An 11026-nucleotide genomic window follows, 5' to 3' on the forward strand; every position below is an offset into this window, starting at 1 on the left:
AGTAAATTTATCGTCAAGAAAGAAAAAGAGACAAGCCTAACTCAGCATGATTAAAATCAGATCTCCACTGTCATACTGTAACGCATCAAGGGTAAAGACCAAATAAAAAGGAATATATGGACAGCTCACGCCTTCTTCAGCTACTAGATGTCTCCAATGTATTGTAGTGTCAAGAAATGGTGTGTTCACGACAACCGTTCTTATTTAGATTATAAAAGCACAAAACAAAACAATTATAAAAGCCAAAACATCTTATTATACAACGTCCAGGCTTGTATGTGTTTTCTCACAAAATTTAGTTGTCAAAATAATGAAATATAATATTTTAAAATATGCAGACCATATATTTGATGGTCAATGGCTTGTGAAAATCAGCATAAATATTGTTGTTGTTGTTATAGGGTTTAACGCCATTTTTCAGCACAAGATAGGCTATACATGTCGGCCAGTATTAATGGTGGAGGAAGAACCGGGAAAACCCCGGAAAGAACCACCGACCCACGAGAAGCTACCGGCAAGCTTTCTCACGTATCCACATTTGCCGAGCCCGAGACTCGAACCCACGCAGACAGAGGTGAGATGGCAGTGATCCGTGACGGACAGCGCTTTAGACCACTCGGCAGCATAAACATTCAATTTATCATAGTTCGCATAACCTCTAACTCAAATAAGCCCATTTTCCAAACTAATCTTGCACAGAAAAGTAAGTTAATAGTTTTCCAAATTTGTTCGTTTTGACGCACCGAAGTGGTAATGATGTTGTGCATCCAGTCAAATTTTGGAACCATGCGCAGGTTTGCGTTATAGAGTTCAATGCTAAATAAGTTAGATGCACAGTCTGGAACTGGATGCAAATAGTGTGTCGCCTTTGTTGGCTGAGGCACAGTTTGTCCTTTACAGCAACGTGGACAGAGAATACAATTTATTTTGCTATATATTCACTACATTTGTTTCTCAATACTGACCTTTCCACTGTGTGACAATCAATACAATCATATGTTAATTTAAGATACCGTCAAAGATGATATCACGGTGAAGTTCTTGTCAAAGGTTGACCTGCATTTGTTTGAATGGCTGGCCTGTCAACAGAGCAGCATGTAAATAGAACACATATTTCACTTCAGGACCATCACCAAAGTCTTATAAGACACTAGTCACTGTCGCCAAAATACAAAGAGAAAACCACACCTAGAACTCATATTCTTCAGAATAAACAATTACCTTTAAATCCCTACAAGAAATGCATATATATAACTCTTCTATCCCCACCAAAATGAGAGGAAAAAATGTACTGAAAATAGACGAAAACTGCTAGAACTACAATGGTGGGTACTGAACTCGAAGTACTAATTGAGACCTGATTCCAAATAGTCTGGGACCGAATGTCAATAGTGTGTCGAGTAGGTTAAATGCGACAATGTGTGTCGTTTTGTATTTCTATCATAACTAATTTTAGAAAGCCCTGTTAGGGTTTTGTTATGTCGATCAATTCCAGATAAAGCGTTATTGAACTCACCAACCAAGATAGTGCTATCGCTAGTATTGTTATGCAAATATGTGTTTGATCTCATTAAAAGGTATACCTTACTCGCACAAGATTTGTAGCATAAATATTGATGAAATCAACCACTCTTCATCATGATCTATTTTAAATATAAAATTCTACCCTTATGAAACATTTCATGTGCCACTTGATTTTTCAACTCTCTCACTACTAAAACATCAACACCAGCCCTCCTAATGACGGCATTGCTATCAAATATGTCACCATTACAAATCTCATTTTCTGTGATACATTCAGTAAACTCATCATCCCAAAAGGCTTCTTGCAATAATAAAATATGGCCTCTTATTTTTTAGAAATATTTCTAAAACAGACTTTCGCTTATTCAAATCTAGCATGCCGTTTACAATTAGAGATACAATATATAAGGCCATTATAATGATTAGTGTGTTTAAAGTATTAAATTATGTCGCATGTTTTATCATTTCCATGAATACTAGAAATTATTTAATGGATTTGAGACGCATGCTATTCGTTTTCAGTCTAGGTACTGGATTAAACCGTCTTCTCCAACTGTGTATGACTTTGAAAGTGTCTATATCAGTACTGTTATTTCCATTTCCGTTTACCTGAAAACTCTGAACATCGTTTGCCTTTCAAAAGCGACTTCAACTACCATCCTACTGTCATCACTTCCTGGATCCGTCACCGATCTATCACTAACAGTACGCCTGTTGTTTCGTTCTTCCTCCGTTTCTAGTTCTTGATCGGTCTTAACAACTCTGCTTCCCACAGTTTCCTCCACTCTTTCTTCACTATAATTATCCTGTATTTAATTCTCAACGTCTTCTTCATCATCTTCGGCAAGCTGTAACTCCAATGATTGTTCCTCCCTCGCAGTATCACCAACCTGCGGATTCACTTCCACAATGTCCTCTCTGTAACATGTACATGTTTGGGCATCTTTGTGGGATTTGTCGCATATCCCCCATTGACACATAAAGGAAAACTTCCACAACTGTCAAATCTTTGCCTTTTGCAATTCTTAGCTACATGGCCCTTCTCCCCACACTTATAGCACACAAAATCCAGTCACCTTTTCATAAGATGGCTCGGATCTAGACATCGAGAACACACCTTTACTTGATTATTGTGCAATACCCCAAAATATGTTTATTATTTATTTTCATCTTTGCCTAAAGTTCTAACTTACAGCTTTCTATATTAGGTTTAAGGTAAACTTATAAATTACTCCTCGTGCTAACTGCTATAACGAAGATAAGACTCATACCAAAGTGTGCTTCAGCTGATTATGGATCTTTCACTTCACCCTCTAGATCTCAAATATAACGTATATTGAATCATGATTTTGGGAACATAAAGTTTTGATATTGAATTGTTAAACTTTTAAAAAATAATAGTACAGACTTCATCTCGTTGCTCCAGAATAGAAATGACAGAGAAGGAGAAGAAGATAAAGGTAAATAAAGAAATAGAGAGGAAAATAGTAACGAAAATAAAAACTATTGGCCACAGGGGGGATCGAACCCACGACCTTCGCGTTATTAGCACGACGTTTTTTTTTTTTTGTTTTTTTTTTCGAGAAATTGCTCTATTTATTGTTTATATTGAAGAAAGTAAATTTAGTTACAATAAAAGAAAGAAAGAAAAACTTCAACTGTTTTTAGTCATAAAAGAAAAAAAAAATTAGAGTCTACAGCACCCGGTATTCCCAGGCGGTCACCCATCCAAGTACTAACCGGGCCCGACGTTGCTTAACTTCGGTGATCGGACGAGAACCGGTTTTTTTTTTTCTTTCTTTATTTAAAAAACGCTTTGTACAGTATATAAGTTAAAAGTATACAGTCAGTATGTACATAGTAGTTTGTAATGCTATATTACAAAATAATGGTTCTACAATAGTATTTTGTAATGCTATATTACAAAACAATGATTCTACAATATTATTTTGTTAAGCTATGTTACAGAACAATGATTCTAAAATTTTATTTTGTAATCCTATAGTGCAAAACAATGATTCTACAATGTAATAAACAGTTTATCCTCTTCTATTCTCATTAAAGGATTATCTTTTACAAAATACTTCGTAATCAAAGTCTGATTTTTGTCTTTGTAATGTTGATACGCATATAATATATATTTTCTAGTCAAATATTGGAACAATCTTTCGATGTCTATTTGTTTCCCTAATAACGACATAATGTTTCTTCTTTTGTAAATGCACAATCGAGCAATGCTCAGAATGTAGTTCAAAAAAAAACTATTTACTAATTTTGTTTCTTTGTTATATCCTATCATGAGCATTTGTTCAAAAGAAGTGCTATTGAGAACACCAACTCTACAATTTTTAAAAAGAATCTCAACTATATATACAATATAATTCTTAAAAGAGCTTAATTCAGGACATTTCAAAAACATGTGAAATAAATCCTCTGTTTCCAACTGGCACACTGGACATAAGTCATTATCAATTTTGCCATAGTATTTTAGTCTCTCTTTTGTAAATATTCGATTGTGCATTATTCTGTAATCCAAATCTATACAATCTGGGATCTTGAAAGGTAGGTGTATCAATTTCCAGTATTTATGCTTTTCCAAACTAAATATCTTACTCCAAAAGGAAACAGAAGCTGGTTCTTGAAAAATCAACGTACATAAAAGCTTGTAAAATAGTTGTGTTGTACATAAACAGAGGTCATATAATTTTGTATCAACTCTGAGAAACATATTATTTCTCCCATTGGTTACAGTGGGTTTTGACTCTGTTGCAACAATATTTCTCCAGCCTAATGGTATACTTTCTATTATGCAATTATAGTCTTTTTTTATCTTATCTGTTTTGATCTCAGAATTTGATTTGTATATCATTTCTTGAATAGCTCTATAAGGTAGTATTCCAGGTACAAATTCATATGTAATATCCTGAACACGAACAATTCCTGCTTCTATAAATTCTGCGAAAAACAACGTTTTACCAGCACATGTAATATTAGGATTTAAAAAGAGAGGTTGTTCAAAAACATTCCTCACATCAATATTTGTATCGATATTATTTCTAAGTTTTTCCCATGCATGAAACATTTCTCTGTAAAATATAGGTAGGGTATTCAATTGTTGCTTATTTAAAGACATGAGAAACAACTCTTTGGTCAACCTCATGTTCAGGACAGTAGATAAAAAGTGATCAAAGGTATTTTTCCACATAGCATGGCAATTCACATCAAAGTATCTTTTTAAAAATTTTAGTCTGAATGCATACATTTTCATCTTTATATCAGTTAACTGTAGTCCGCCATTTCGCTTATCACCAATTATTGTATAATAGTGAACCAAATGGGACTTTCCTGACCAGATAAATCTGAGAAATAATTGCTTCAATTCATCAGCAATCATATCAGGAAGAGGCTGAACTGACACTATGTACAATACTCTAGAAACTAATAAGTTATTAACAACTGTTACTTTTCCTTGTATTGTCAAAAATCTCTGTGACCACAGTTGCAATAAGTTTTTAATTTTAGACAATCTATCATTCCAGTTCAGTTGCTCACATAACTTTGCACATTTTCCAACATAAGCTCCCAAAATTAAGATGACTTGATCACACATTTGAATTTGTAATTGTTTGCAATAATCATCAGTAAGTTTACCAGATCCAATACACAGAAGTTCTGTCTTTTCCTTGTTCACCTTTGCACCAGATCCTTTACAATACAAGTCAAGTACATTAAAAGATTGATTAATGGATTGTGTGTCCGCTAATGTCAAGGTTGTATCATCTGCATGTTGAAAAACTTTACTTGTATTACTAGATAGTGGGAGTGGAATACCTTTGATAGTGGAATTTGCTTTGATAGCGAGTCCTAAGGGTTCTGCTGCTAATACATATAACATTGCTGATATAGGACAACCTTGTCTGACTGAATTTTTAATTAAAAAGGGTTTCGTTAGATGACCATTGCATTTAACACTACTTTTAATTTCATTATAAAATATCTTTATCCACTGAATAAAATTGTCACCAAAACCGAACTTTCGTAAAACAGAAATCAGATATGAGTGGCAAACTCTGTCAAACGCTTTTTCTTGATCAATTTTTAAGATATATCCCTCAAGATTGTCTCTCTCAACCATATCTATAATATCTCTTACAGTGACTATAGTATCAGCAATATCTCTCCCAACTATACAACATGTCTGAGTTTGAGAAATAATTTTGGGTAATACCATTTTTAAACGTGTAGACAAAATCCTTGCCAAAATTTTATAATCTACATTAAGTAAACTGATAGGACGCCAATTTTGCAATCTTCTATTATCCCCCTTATTTTTATAAATAAGTGATATAACCCCAAATCTCATTGATCTCGACATAATATTGTCATTCTTAACACTCTGAAAGATGTGCAACAGAATATCATATATACAATCATAAAATTTACAATACCACTCTACTGTCAATCCGTCCGGGCCGGGGCTTTTATTTTTAGCCATCCCTTTTATAGCTGTATGTATTTCATCAACTGTTATTATGGCATCACACATATCTTTATCCTCATCAGATACAGAACAGTTTACAAAATTTAAAAGTGAATCAGTACAATTATCATCAACAGTTACCGAAGAATATAAATGACTATAAAACTGATGTATTTCATCTAAGATCCCGCTTGTATTTGAAATAATTACACCATCATCATCAATCAATTCATTGATTACATTTTTGTTGTGTCGATATTTCTCAAGATTTAGAAAGTATTTAGTATTTCTATCGCTTTCAATTGCCCATTTCGCCTTAGATCTCAAAATAGCACCCCGACAAAAATCAGTTTCATAGTCACTTAGCTGATGTTTTAGTTCTTCATATTTGTTAATGTCATATGATTCTTTATTTGCGACTTTTTCTGAAAATGATTTTAATTTATTTTGCAATGTAAAGTATTCTTGTAATCTTTCCTTATTTCTTCTTGTACAGTATACTTGGGAAAATTTTTTAATTTTGTATTTTACATTATCCCACCAAATGAGTGGTTCCCTGAAATACATTTCGTCAGTTTTTCCTTCGGTAAGAATTGATTTCACTCTTTGTACATATTTTTCCTCAAAAAGAACATTGTTGTTTAGTATCCATAATCCGGGCCCTGTTTCCACTTTGCAGGTATTTAGTTTAAGGTATACAAAAGAATGATCACTAAAGGATGTATCTGCATAATAAATATTTTGCACATTGGAATGCAATTTTGAGGAAATCAAAAAATAATCTATTCTACTCTGCTTCATTTCGCCTAGTACAACTTGTTTTCTGGAGAAACTACGAGTACTAGGATTTCGTGATCTCCATAAATCGGTAATATTCCTATCATGAATAATTTTATAAAGTTCACGCACTGCTACATCATCAATATGTAAGGCTTTGTTATGTCGATCAATACCTGCTAAAGTTGTATTAAAATCACCAGCCAGGATAGTGCTATCACTAGTACTGTTATGTAAATATGTATTTAGCTTCATGAAAAAGTTAAACCTTTCCTTCACAACATTTGGAGCATAAATATTGATTAAATCAATCACTTTATCATCAATAGCTATTTTAAGATGTAAAATCCTACCCTTTTCAATAATTTCTTGTGTCACCTGATTTCTCAATTCTCTCACTACTAAAACAGCAACACCTGCCCTCCTATTGTCTGCATTGCTATAAAATATGTCACCATTCCAAATCTCATTTTCTCTAACACTTTCAACAAACTCATCATCCCAAAAGGTTTCTTGCAATAATAAAATATGGCCTCTTTTCTCTTTAAATATTTCTAAAACAGACTTTAGTTTATTCAAATTACGCAAGCCATTTACATTTAGAGATACAATATTTAAAGCCATGATTATGATGAGTGTATTGAAAGTATTAAAAAATGTTGAGTGTTTGATCATTTCTTAATAGGTGTTCGTCGCATGTTATTCAATTTCATGTTAGGTACTGGATTAAACCTTCTCCTTCTCCTTTGTACTACTTTGAAATTTTCGATATTAGTACCGTTTTCTTGACATGTACGTGATTCGTTTGATCTTTCAACAACGTCTGCAGCCATCTTCCTGTCATCATCTGAATCTGTCCCCGATCCATCTCCAATTGTATGATTGTTGTTTACTTCCTCTATTTCTACATTGGTCATATCAACTCCACTTCTTTCTTTTTCTTCCCCACTTTCTCCACTCTCATTATCTTTTTTTTCATTCTCAATTTCTTCTTTATCATCTTCGTCACTCGGTAACTCCAATATGTCTTCCCTCGTATCATCATCAACTTGCGAATGAATGCCTGCAATGGCCTCCCTGTAACACATACATGTTTGCGCCTCTTTGTGGCATTTGTCGCATATCCTGCATGTACACATAAGAGGAAAACTTCCACAACTATCACATCTTTGCCTTGTGCAGTTTTTTGCTACATGGCCTTGCTCCCCACACTTGTAGCATACAAAATCAGGGCAGTCTTTTATAACATGTCCCGGATCTAGACATCTAGAACATACCTTAACTTGATTATCATGTAATACTCTAAAGTATTATTGACCATTAACAGTCTGAAATTTCAGACTGTAAGGCAAGGATTTTACCTGCTGTGGAAATTTACATTTGACATAACGAGTCCCATCAGCCACACTAGTTCCAGGATAATATCTGCGTTGAATGGGAGAAAGAAGTTCTACTCCGTATTCACCGAGCTTCATACTTATATCATCATCATTGATGTATGCTGGTAAATGAAGAATTGACACTATAATAGTGTCTGAATATAATAGAGTACAATCAAAGTGTTCACTTCCAATATCAATTCCACACAAGGTATTATATGCTACTTCCTTGCTCGGTAGTGTGACTCATACAAATTTGCACCTTTGGGCACAACTGCATAGACCGACATATCTCCGGTTAATTCTTCTACACTTCTAACAATATCACGTGCCTTTATTTTCTTCACATCCTTTACATCAATCACCACGGTACATTCTTTCCCAAAACGACGAGAAGCTCCTGTCTGTCTATCAATGTTACTCGACATGCCATTCTTATTGTTAGCTATTCCACTGGTGTCATTAGAGTGTGAGTCAGCTCCTTGTGCTGCACGTGCAGCACGAGCAGGCTTTGTATTCATTGTCACAGAAAATAATATATTGTGTGGTGGATAAAGTTATCCACACACTCAAAATATATCTCACTTATATATGAATGCGATCACACAAATCTTATCAACGTACCTGTAACAAATTAAAACAGCAAAAATGTCTATTAAAGGAAAAAAACTGGAAAATTCACGGAGCGATCATCAAACGTGTTTTCCTTCTGATGTCATAACCGGAAGTCCCATTGAATTGTTAAACTTTTAAAAAATAATAGTACAGACTTCATCTCGTTGCTCCAGAATAGAAATGACAGAGAAGGAGAAGAAGATAAAGGTAAATAAAGAAATAGAGAGGAAAATAGTAACGAAAATAAAAACTATTGGCCACAGGGGGGAATCGAACCCACGACCTTCGCGTTATTAGCACGACGCTCTAACCAACTGAGCTATGCGGCCACTTGCTAATCAAAATCCTCCTACACAATCTAGAAATACAGATGGAGTACATACTTTCACACAATGAATGATTAGCAAAAGGAACCACACAATTAGGGTACGTAAAAGCATTGCCAACGTGTATGTTAATAGTATAAAATATATGGAAATAATGTAAAATGCATAACTCCCATATTATAACAAATATTGGTCTTTTCATAATTGCCGAATGTGCTAACGTTAACACACTGCGTGTTGTTTTAAGTAAAGTCATAAATTACTCCTCGAGCTTTTGGAGAGAACGAAGATAAGACGCATACCAAGGTGGCTCTTGGTTAGTCGTGGATGTCTCACTTCCACTTGCAGGTCTCATATATATCTTACATGGTCCACTGAATCAGGTTTTGGGTAGCAGACTAACGCAGCTTTTAGAATTGAATAATATAGTTTTAGGAGATAACTAGGTACAGATTTTGTGCCTTTACAAATGGAAATTGAAATTTGTGCTGCAGAAATGAAATGAAAGAGACGTATGAGAAAATAAAATAAGTATGGCCAAAGGGGCGATCGAAACCAGGGACTTCGCATGGTCAACGTGTGTGTTATCATTGTAAAATCTATTGAAGCAATGTAAAATGTATAATTCGGAAATTACAAAAAAAAAATATATCTTACTATCCTCTTGGACACTTCAATATACAGTTTAACAATATGATTTCAGCAAAAATTGTTGAGGTTAAACAGTTGCTATACTCTATACTGATTTCTATGAATGTGCATTCTTATTACCAATTGATTGGGAAATGAACATTGTCAGTATGGTAAGTTAAAATAATAATTTACCAAAGTTCATCAAGTTCATTTTTACTTAGAACACACTATAACGTATAACGTGATAAGAAATATAACAGCAGCAATCGCTAAGCAATCTGTAATATTTGGCGAAACGACAGGCAACCATGATGATAATTATGAAACAAATGAAGTAGACATGCCTACAGTATCCAGAAACTAGTGTGCCTCATGGTGGGAAATCTACAGATCACGAAGCTAATAGGCAAGGTTTTATCATGTTGACTACGCTTTCAGGAGTTATCTGATGCAAATTCAGCTCTAGCATATTTACTATCAAGCATCCCGCCCTAAAGCCCTGATCGATTCAAATTGACCAGTAAATAATTACCTACTACTGGAACTAACATATAAACTACTGCTACTCCTAGCAGTTTTAATAATGATAATATTAACAATAATAGTAAGAGTAAATTTATCGTCAAGAAAGAAAAAGAGACAAGCCTAACTCAGCATGATTAAAATCAGATCTCCACTGTCATACTGTAACGCATCAAGGGGTAAAGACCAAATAAAAAGGAATATATGGACAGCTCACGCCTTCTTCAGCTACTAGATGTCTCCAATGTATTGTAGTGTCAAGAAATGGTGTGTTCACGACAACCGTTCTTATTTAGATTATAAAAGCACAAAACAAAACAATTATAAAAGCCAAAACATCTTATTATACAACGTCCAGGCTTGTATGTGTTTTCTCACAAAATTTAGTTGTCAAAATAATGAAATATAATATTTTAAAATATGCAGACCATATATTTGATGGTCAATGGCTTGTGAAAAATCAGCATAAATATTGTTGTTGTGTTATAGGGTTTAACGCCATTTTTCAGCACAAGATAGGCTATACATGTCGGCCAGTATTAATGGTGGAGGAAGAACCGGGAAAACCCCGGAAAGAACCACCGACCCACGAGAAGCTACCGGCAAGCTTTCTCACGTATCCACATTTGCCGAGCCCGAGACTCGAACCCACGCAGACAGAGGTGAGATGGCAGTGATCCGTGACGGACAGCGCTTTAGACCACTCGGCAGCATAAACATTCAATTTATCATAGTTCGCATAACCTCTAACTCAAATAAGCCCATTTTCA

General features: G+C 34.5%; 1 non-coding gene across 1 annotated transcript; it reads right to left on the bottom strand.

The window, feature by feature from the left end:
- Positions 1–9029: 9029 nt before the first annotated feature.
- On the bottom strand, positions 9030–9104 carry Trnai-aau (transfer RNA isoleucine (anticodon AAU)). The gene has a single exon. It is a non-coding gene; the product is annotated as a tRNA-Ile (tRNA).
- Between the last annotated feature and the right edge of the window lie 1922 nt (positions 9105–11026).

Source organism: Sinohyriopsis cumingii, unplaced genomic scaffold, assembly GCF_028554795.1.
Source record: "Sinohyriopsis cumingii isolate HCF-2022 unplaced genomic scaffold, ASM2855479v2 utg003265l, whole genome shotgun sequence".
In the NCBI taxonomy this organism is placed as follows: domain Eukaryota; kingdom Metazoa; phylum Mollusca; class Bivalvia; order Unionida; family Unionidae; genus Sinohyriopsis; species Sinohyriopsis cumingii.